The sequence below is a fragment of the Fukomys damarensis genome, unplaced genomic scaffold (genome assembly GCF_012274545.1).
Source record: "Fukomys damarensis isolate Sample0158 unplaced genomic scaffold, DMR_v1.0_HiC HiC_scaffold_16, whole genome shotgun sequence".
NCBI classification, from domain to species: Eukaryota; Metazoa; Chordata; class Mammalia; order Rodentia; family Bathyergidae; genus Fukomys; species Fukomys damarensis.
The window spans coordinates 16517829-16527539 of NW_022900928.1; the positions used below are offsets into that span (position 1 = coordinate 16517829).

At 41.0% G+C, this 9711-nt stretch overlaps 1 long non-coding RNA gene across 1 annotated transcript in view; it reads right to left on the reverse strand.

Moving 5' to 3' along the window:
• The window catches only part of LOC104856081, a 42191-nt gene extending 40147 nt beyond the window's left edge, over window positions 1–2044 (reverse strand). The window contains exon 1 of the long non-coding RNA XR_778555.2: window positions 1771–2044. This is a non-coding gene — a long non-coding RNA (uncharacterized LOC104856081). The remainder of the gene's footprint in view (window positions 1–1770) is intronic.
• Between the last annotated feature and the right edge of the window lie 7667 nt (window positions 2045–9711).

Here is a 9711-nt window from a genome sequence, read left to right on the forward strand (position 1 = left end):
GCTGGGAATGTAGCTCATTGTGAAAGCCCTGGGTTCATTTCCAAGTATTACAAAATAATAATAGTGAATAATTAAGAGTAATAAAAGGAATCATATAGCTCAGTGGTAGAGTGCTTTCCTGGCATGTGTGAGGCCGTGGGTTTGATCCCCAGCACTGAGAAAAAGAAAATAAGATAAAGGATCCATACAATGTGGTCTTTTGTGACTGGCTTCTTTCATTTAAGATGTTTTCCAAGTTTATCCATGTTTTACCATGAATCAGCAACTCACTTCTTTTTTTTTTTTTTTGCTGAATAATATTGTATTTTAATGAATAAAATATGTTTTATTTATCCTATCATTCAGCTGATAGACACTGGATTATTTCTACTTCTTAGCTACTATGAAAGCTGTTTCTAACATTCATATATATGTTTTTATGTGGTCACACCTTTTCTCATCTCTTGGGTATTATACCTAGGAGTGGAGTTCTGAGTCCTCCTAACATGCCTTTACTATTTTAGGATCCAACAGACAGCTTTGCACAACAGCTGCACCATTTTTCATCCTCACCAGCAGAGGACAAAGGTTTCAATGTTACCACACCCTCACCAACACCTGTTACTGTCTGTCTTTTTGGTTGTTGTCATGCAGAGGGATATGGAATGGTATATTTTGCAGTTTTGATTTGCAGTTCTCTAATGACTAATAGTATGGACCACTTTTTCATGTGCTTATTAACCACTTATATAGTTTCTTTGGAAAAAGTCTACTCGAATCCTTTGCCCATTAAAATTGAATAATTTGCCTTATTATGAGTTGTAAAATCAATCTAAATACTTTGAATACAAGTCACTTACCGGTATTACAACTTGCAAATAATGTCTCCCATTCCACTAGTTATCTTTTTACTTTTTAAATGATAATATTTGCAGCCCAGAAATGTTTTCATTTTGATAAAGTCAATTCACCTACTTTTTTGTCACTTTTTTGTTCGGCGATGTATATAAGAACTTTCTAAATTGGCTGTGCCTTTTAAAACATGTCTAAACAAAACATTGATAGTAAAATACATGGCTCTAATTCCAAGTCAGGGGGGAAAAAATCAATGAATCATAGCTATAACCTTAAACGAGCTAAACATAATTGGATAAAAGTAACTGAAGCCTTCCTGCTGGGACAGAGATGGAAACACAGGCAGTTTCCAGCTGGGAAGAACAGCAAGTGAGCCAGGGAAGTGACAGCCTGTCTCCCTTCTGTCCCCAACAGGAAATACTTGTGTGTGGGGGTGGGTGGCAGTAAAGGAGAAGGGAGTAGAAAAGTGTGCTCAGAAAAGATGACAGGAGAGGTATTGTTTGCTTAATTAAGGAAAGAAATGGACACGATATAAATCAAGCAAATAGAGCATGTCTTCGTGGTCACATTTCAACTTGAAGCTTATTAGCTAAGTGGATTTGTCACCCATAAAAGTGGCATAAAGTGAAAGCTTGCCTCGTTCTGCTTCCCTGCCCTGTAACAACCAAAGCCCAGCCCTGGGGAGTTGATAAATCTGGAAAGAGCAACACAGGTGGATTGTGGCAGCTGCATAAAGGCTAACCCTGGCAAGAGCAAGGGAAGGAGAGGAGGAAAAGCAACAGGGGCCCTGCAATCTTTTCAGAGTTCCTAAGAGACTGATCTTTTCAAAATAAAATCTACTTCCGGTCACGCCTAGAACAATATGGGCTTGGCATGCCCCGGGGTATGACGCTGCCACTTCACCCAGCCCCTTCTTCACCTTCTCCCTTCACTCACCTGGCCCCAGTCACTGCCCGTCACTGTCGCTGTCCCTGTAGCTGGCAAGGGTCATTCCCTGCAGGGCCATCGCCACTCCTGCCGCTGCTTTCCCACATCAGGAGCCCTCCAGGCCCCTCCCCCAGATCTTGCCCCCAAGCTCCCTCTCAGATGAAATGCAGGTCTGCAGAGGAGCCTTCTCCGGGGACATCGTCTGGGACGCCTCACAGCCCACCGTAATCACGCTCCACCCTTCACTGCGGTCTTTTCATAAGCAGAAGCTTCTATTATACAAGATGGCATTTAAAGACTGAGCTGAGCAAGGAACATGGGTACAGAGCAGGCGCAGTACGAAGCAGGGGAGGCCACGAACTCTTAGGAACCCACAGACCGACAGGAGCTCAGAATAGTATCAACCCCCCGGTTTCTTTTCTGCATGATACTTATTACTCTTGGCAGTTTTGTATTCACACATCTTCACATCTTTATTTTTCTGTCCTTACCAAAATGCAAGCTCTGCTGTATCTTATGTATTGCTGCATCCCCCAGGGGTTAGAATGGCGCCTAAACCAACACATTCATGGAGAATGGGTAAACTGAGGATGAAACAGCGAGGTCAGAGGAATGGGGCAGCGGGGGCGGTGGCGTCTGACCTTTCCGTCTCCACGCAGAGGTCCACCGGCCCAGCGGATCCCACAGGCGCGGCCACTCCCTCCTCTTTCCCCAGGGCCCAGTTAATGTGCAGCTGTGTGAAGTGAAGTGTGACATCCGGGTCTGCACACAGGAGCGCACCAGGCAATTTACGATGCCACTTTAAGACTCAGTTTCGGTGTCCGGTAAAACAGAGACCTTAATACATATTTGCAGAGGCCCAGGTTAGAGACGAGTATTCAGCAATCCACACCCTCTTTACCCAGCCCTGTGTCTGACTCATAGCGCAGGCTCAAAAGTTTTTTGTGGAGATAAATTGAAAGTTTGAGCTAACAACAACAACCAAAAAAATCCCTCTTCTGTAAAATAACACAGCCCAGTCCGCTGATGAAGACACTCATCCCAGCCCTGGGAGCCCTATGTCAGGATGAGATTGTGGCTGTTCTCCCTGGGGTTGAGGGCTCTAGAAAGTCAAGTTCCTTTCTGCAGGTAAGTTGCAATGACAATGCCCGTTCTTCTGGTCACCTCCTCCACCCTGAACTTCAGTTTCCCAGGCGCAGATGGTTCTCTGCCAGTGACTCCCTGCCCACGCCTTCTCCTGAAACGCCCGACACTGTAGGAAGCTGGTGCTTCTCACCTGCACTGTGGTTCCCGGCCTGGCCTGGCTATCCATCACTTCCCATGGCCGTTTCCTTCCTGACGGAAAGGGTGCTTATTTCCTGTCCTGGCTACAGAAGGTGGCTGTTTATATTTCTCGCTCTCTTCAGAATGGCCCAACTGCTTCCAGAGGGCTCTGTTCTCAGTGTCCTCAAGGAACCAGAGTCCAGATGACAGTCAGGAGGGTCAAGGTGCTAAGGGAACCACATAGTGTCTCCCCTCCAGCCAGACAAGGAGAAAGGAGGTGTGTGTGTGTGTGTGTGTGTGTGTGTGTGTGTGTGTGTGCTCCTTTTGCCTATGTGACAGACATTGCCCAGTTGTTCAGTTTCACAGAGGAGACTATAGCATCTCTACCTGAGGGTGTCTACACCGTGAAGACACAGCTTCAAGTCAGCTATGCTGAGCCCCAGGACGTTCCCAGGGCTTCTACTCTCTGCACTGGGCCTCTGAATGTTTGGAAAGTACCAGAGATGAGCTGCCATGGTTCACGTTCATGGCACCCAGCATGGTGAACGTTATAGAAGACACCTGTCCTGCATGGAGTAAGCTCTTGATATAAGGCCTTAAACTAAAGACCTTTTAAAAAATACAGCCTTCTTCATTGAAAGCCTTCTTTGTGCAGCTCTGGTCAGGTTGAAGAGAGCTTTTACAAAGACAAATACGACACAAAGAATTACTCTCAAACAATTACACAACAATTCCTCAGTCCACGAATACTTGTGCTTGAGAGCAATTCAGTCTGCTAACAGAAGCATTTGGCAAAATTTTGCTTCCATTTGTGAACTCCACATCAGGTAATAAACAGGGCCACAGCCATCTTGGCCAGAACTATGGAATTAATTAAGTTCACGAACCAAGGTACCATTGTATGGTGGCCAAACACAGTGGCACACATCTATAATCCCAGTTCTCTTGGGAGGCTGATGCAGGAAGGCTGCAAGTTTATACCCAGCCTGAGTGAGTGGTGAGACCCTGTCTCAAACATAAAAAATAAAAAAGGGCGGGGGATACGGTTCAGAGTGAAGGCCCTGGATTCAATCTCTAGTACTGTAAAACTTAAAAAGAAAGAAACAGATTCTATTGCTAAATTGCAGTAGAAATACCAAATATAATAAAAGAGCAAAACTGAATCAATCTATCTTAGTTACTTTCTCATTCCTGGGGCACGATACCTGATGGCCACGTCTTAAAGGTGGATAGGTTTATTCAGCTCACGGTTAATAGAGGTTTCAGTCCATAGTCAGCTGGCTCCAAGGCAGAGCAGCATGGCAAAGGGGCATTGCAGAGGAGAACAGCTCATGGCCAGGTCATGGGAAGCAGAAAGTGAAGGGAAGAGGGAGGGAGAGAACCCTTCCAGGCCACGCCCCCAGGGAGCCAGCTCTACCCTCCGGGCTTCTCCTCCCAACATCACAGTTAGCTCTAAATCAACAGTGGATTAACAGGTTGATGAGTATCATGCCCCCGTGATCCAGTCACCTCCCAAGAGCCCCCACCTATGAGGGCATACAACTTTGAGAGATATTTAGATATAAACTTTAATGCTAACTTAGGAAATTTTGGGATGAGACCATGAGAAGAAATAACACTTTCAAATAGAATCCCTGGGTATTTGGAAGGAGGCACTCCTTATCAGAAATCTTTAGAAAAGTGGAGTCGAAGAAACGAAGAATCTGTTAGGCACTATTGCTAAAACATTTTCATCATAATCTACAGCAGGAAATATTTTCTGCATTACAATTCAGTACCTTTACACACACATGGTAGAAATAAGTATTAAAATGCTGTCAATCCACTGTACTGATTTCATGATCCATTTACCGTCCATGATTTACTGCCTGAAAAACACTGATCTAGCCTCTTCCATTTGCCATACCCGAAGCCCATGCGTTCTGCAGGGTCCCTCATGGGTTGTAATTTGCAATAAACTGAGTGCCTTGACCCTGTAAACTCTGAAGATGAAAGAATCCTGGCTCAGGCAGGTGTGGTGGCACATGCCTCTAATCCCAGCACTTGGGAGGCTGAGGCAGGAGGACCACTGTGAGTTCAAGAACAGCCTGGGCTACATAGTGAGTTCCAGGGCAGTCTCAACTACATAGTGAGACACTGTTTCAAAAACCAAAAAAACAAACAACAACAACAACAAAAAAGAATCCTGGCTCAACCTACTCTCTCCAGTGCCCAGGACTTAGCTAGTTTTAGACCAACAGAAGATGGACAAGAAATTGGTAAAATAAATCCATGAAAGCCACAGGTCCTAGAGACACTTAGCTAGCGAATAATGCCTCCTAGCCGGGTGCAGTGGTGCCCAGCTGTGGTCCCAGCTACTTGGAACTGAGGCAGGAAACTCACTTGAGCCCAGGAGTTTGAGCCCAGCCCAGTCAGCACAGTGAGACATTGTCCCTGCATAACTACCCCCAGAATGATGCTCTTTTCCTAGAGAACAATCACGGTATGCTGGCTGCCAAGAAATAGCAACAATTTCATAATTCCATGGGAGAAAAAAATCTGAATCTCAAATATGAAAATAAAATGTTGCCTTGGCACTTTGCAAGCGATCCGTACAGTATTTTATTTAATTACACATCGATTTGTGTTTGTGCATCATCCTCTATTTTCCATTGTCCCTCTTTGATCAACACTGGATTGCAAGTGCTTGGCTGAAGAGTCTTCTTTCTTTCTTCCCACCAACTACCTGATGGAGGGCTGGACAATTAGGCTGCAAAGACTTTCAGGAAGAACCCCTGAAATCATCCCCAAGACTCCCTTCTATCCATTGTCTCAGAATAGCTTTATGAAATATAACTGACAGACAGCACACCATAAAATGTACACATTTAATGTGGACAACTTTCAACACAAGTATAGACCTGTGAAACCATCATCACAGTCAAGGTAATAAAAAAATACAAGACCTAAAAGTTAGTTTCCTTTTGCCCTTTTGTAATCTCTTCCTCTAGCCCTTCTCCACACCCCTCCTTCCTCCATTGCCAGGCAACCATGGTTTAAGTTTTCCACTGCTAAAGAATAATTTGTATTTTCTATAATTTTATATGAGTAATATGAGTGTATATACTCCCTTTTGTCTGGCACCTTTCACTATACATCATTATTTTGAGCTTTATCTAAGGTTATATTTTGTTGTTGTCATCGTTTAGTACCAGGGATAATCCTTGGTACTGAGCCACATCCCCAGGCCTATTTTATTTTTTATTTTAGACAGGGCTTACTAAATTTCCTAGGCTGGACTTGAACTTGCAGTGCCTCCCAGAGTGCTGTGATTATAGGTGTGCATACCTGGCTCATCTATGTTGTTTTCTTTTTTTTTGCTACCTGGGGATTGAATTTGGGTCCTTGTACTTGCAAGGCAGGCCACCGAACTGCTGAGCTAAATCCCTGGCCCTCATCTGTGTTTTAAACTCATTCTTTTTGGGTTAGTTGAATAGAAATATTCCATCATGTGGATATACTGCAATTTATTGGTGTATTTACCTATCAGTAGGTCTCTGGTCTATTTCCTTTTTAGGAATACCAATAAAACTAATGCGAACATTTATACTTAAGTCTTTAGATGAACATATGCATTTGTTTCTTATGAATAGAGACCTGGGAGTGGGATTATACAGGAGATGTTTATTTCCTTTATTAAAAGAACTGCAAAATCGTTTTTCAAAGGGTTTGTTTCATTTTACATTGTCACTCAATTGTATGAGAGCTCCAGTTTCTCTACATTCACACCATTAGGGAGGTCAATTTGTGTGTGTGTGTGTGTGTGTGTGTGTGTGTGTGTGTTTCAAATTATTTAAGAAGTGTGTGTGTCATTCTCTCACTGTGGTTTTAATTTGTATTTTCCAAAGATGGTAAGCATCATTTCATGTGCTTATTATCATCTACATATATTTTTTGGTCTGTTCTAGTCTTTACCTTTAAAAAATGGGTTGTTTACTTATTACTGAACTTGGAGAGCTCTAGATATCAATCTCTTATCATATATAAATATACACATGTGTATATTTCTTTTTGCAAATATTTTCTTCCAGTCTACTGCTTATCTTCCCTTTCTCTTACAGAGCTTTACAACGTAGAAGTTTTAAATTTCAAGCTCAGTTTAGCGAAAGGTCACAAAGAGTTTTTTCCCATGCTTTCTCCTTGCAGTTTTATAGTGCAGGTCATACAATCTATAACTAAATTGAATTTATTTTTTTGTACATGGTGCAAAGTATGGATGGGAATTCGTTATCTTTGTATGTGGGTATTTAATAGTTTCGGTACCATTTTTTGTAAAGAATCCACTGCTGAATTCTCTTTACATCTTTAACAAAAATTCATTGTTGATATATGTGTGTCTATGTGCTCTCCATTCTGTTCTGTTTATGTATTGTGGTAATACAATGTTTTCATTACAGTGGCTATGTAATAACTCAAAATCAGGTAGTATTACTAATACTCTAGTCTTGTTCCTTCTCAAAGTGTTTTGATAAGTGTAGGTCTTTTATATCACCACATAAATTTTAGAATCAGCTTGTTCATTTTTACCTAAAAAGCCTGGTAGAATTTTGAATATCTGACCCATGAACAAAATGTATATCTTCATTTATTTATTTAACTTTTCTGGATCATTTTGTATTATTTGGTATATAGGTCTTACAAATCTTTTGTCAGATTTATCATTAAGCACCCCATAATTTTTTGTGTAATTATAAATACTACTAATTTTTATTTTAGTGTTGGATTGTTTGCTGAAAATAGATAGAAAAACAAGTAATTTTTGAATAATGATCTTGTATCTGGCAATCTTGCTAAACTGACTTGCTTGATCTAGTACATTTCTTTGTAGATAAACATGTCACCTAAAAAAATCACTTTTACGCCTTCCTTTTCAATCAGAATCTTTCTTTTCCTTGCTTCAATGCCCTGGCTAGAACCTTTGGTACAAATTCGCAAGCATAGAAATGCTCATGATATTATTTTAATAGCTTTTTAATGTTTTTTTCTTTCTTAATCCAGCCATAGTCTTATTATCACTTTTTAAATTGTTCTAAAAGTTACTGATGATGTTTTTCACTTTTGTTTTTCTCTTTTATTTTGGGTAATTTCATTTTGTTAAGCATTGTCATTGAACTTTTCTTCTGCAATCTCCAATCTGCCATTATTCATGTAGTATATTTTTCATCTCCTTCTTTATATCTAGAAGTTTGATTTGATTCTTTTTATAGCTTCCATGTTTCTACTTAAAATTTTCAAATACATGAAATGCATTTATACTAATTTATTTCTCTAGTTAGAACAGTTGTGGTGGTTTTGACTGATTGCTTTTTCTCCTCATTATGATTCCTATTTTCCTGCTTCTTTATATTTTTAAAATTTTAAATTAGATACTAGATATTATGAATTTTATCATGCTATGTGTGAGATATTTTTATTTTCCTATGAGCATTCTTAAGGTGTGCTCTAGTTAAGTTACTTGGAAACAGTCTGATAATTTCAGGTGTTGCCTTTATAATTTTTGTTTGTTTTGTTTTGGGTACTGGGGATCGAACTCAGGACCCCGTGCTTGCGAGGCAGGTGGCAGAACCAGTAAGCTAAGTCCCTGGCCCCAACTTTATGATTTATTAGAAGGGTTCAGAGCAATATTCAATCAGGGATAATTATTCTCCACTACTGAGGCAAGACGTCAAGTATTATACTGACCCGTGATTTAGGCATTTTCCCTGTATAGTTGGTGGAAACACTACAATTTCTGGGCCCCTTGTGTGCACCAAGAACTATTTCTCTAAACTCTTTGGATAGCTTTTTAACCCAGATTTCAGTAGTTTCCTCATGAAAATACATTGATCATTCCCCCACTAAAACCCTGATGGAGCAGATCTTAGGACTTTCCTCTCTGTGTAGCTTTCCCTTGATAACTTCCCCCATCTGAAACACTCTAGTTGCCTTTGTCTCCCCAGTCTCTCTGCTCCATCTCCTCCACCCTGGATTCCCACAACCTGACCTGGGGACTGTCAGGGCAGTGAAATTGGGCATTTACCCTAGGGTCACCTTACCTGCTGCTCACAGCTCAGGAATCACTGTCTTTGATTGCCTGATCTTGGCGTCTTCAACACATGGCTTCTATATATTTTGTCTTTTCTTTACGGGGTCTCTCCATTTTTCTCCCTTACTCAACAATGTGTTTTGTATAGAAGATTCCTTAGAAATTACCTGTGAGATGACAAAAGGGGCACGGTATTCTCCATTGGTCCAGGTCACCTTTTTTTTTTTTTTCAGCTTTAATTGAGTTTATTGGTACATTTTAGGGATACAGTACAGTCACATTCATTGTTGGGATCTTGTACCTCTTCATGACAGGTCTTGATTCTCATTTTTTCCTCTTACCTCTGCCCTCCCTTCACCCCCTCCTCCCCTCCCCATCTACAAACACTTTATTTTCATCTTTTCATTCTCTCACACTTTTTTTCTTTTCCCTTTTTACTCTTCCCCTACCCATCCCACCTTCCCTACACCTTTAGCTCCTTTCTTCCCATTTCTAAATGTCAGTAATCTTATTAGAATCTTATGCATTGTTGCAGATTATTCACACCAGGGAAACGATTCGGTATTTACACATGTGTGACTTATTTATTTCACTTAGGAGTATATCTTCAATATGTATCCATT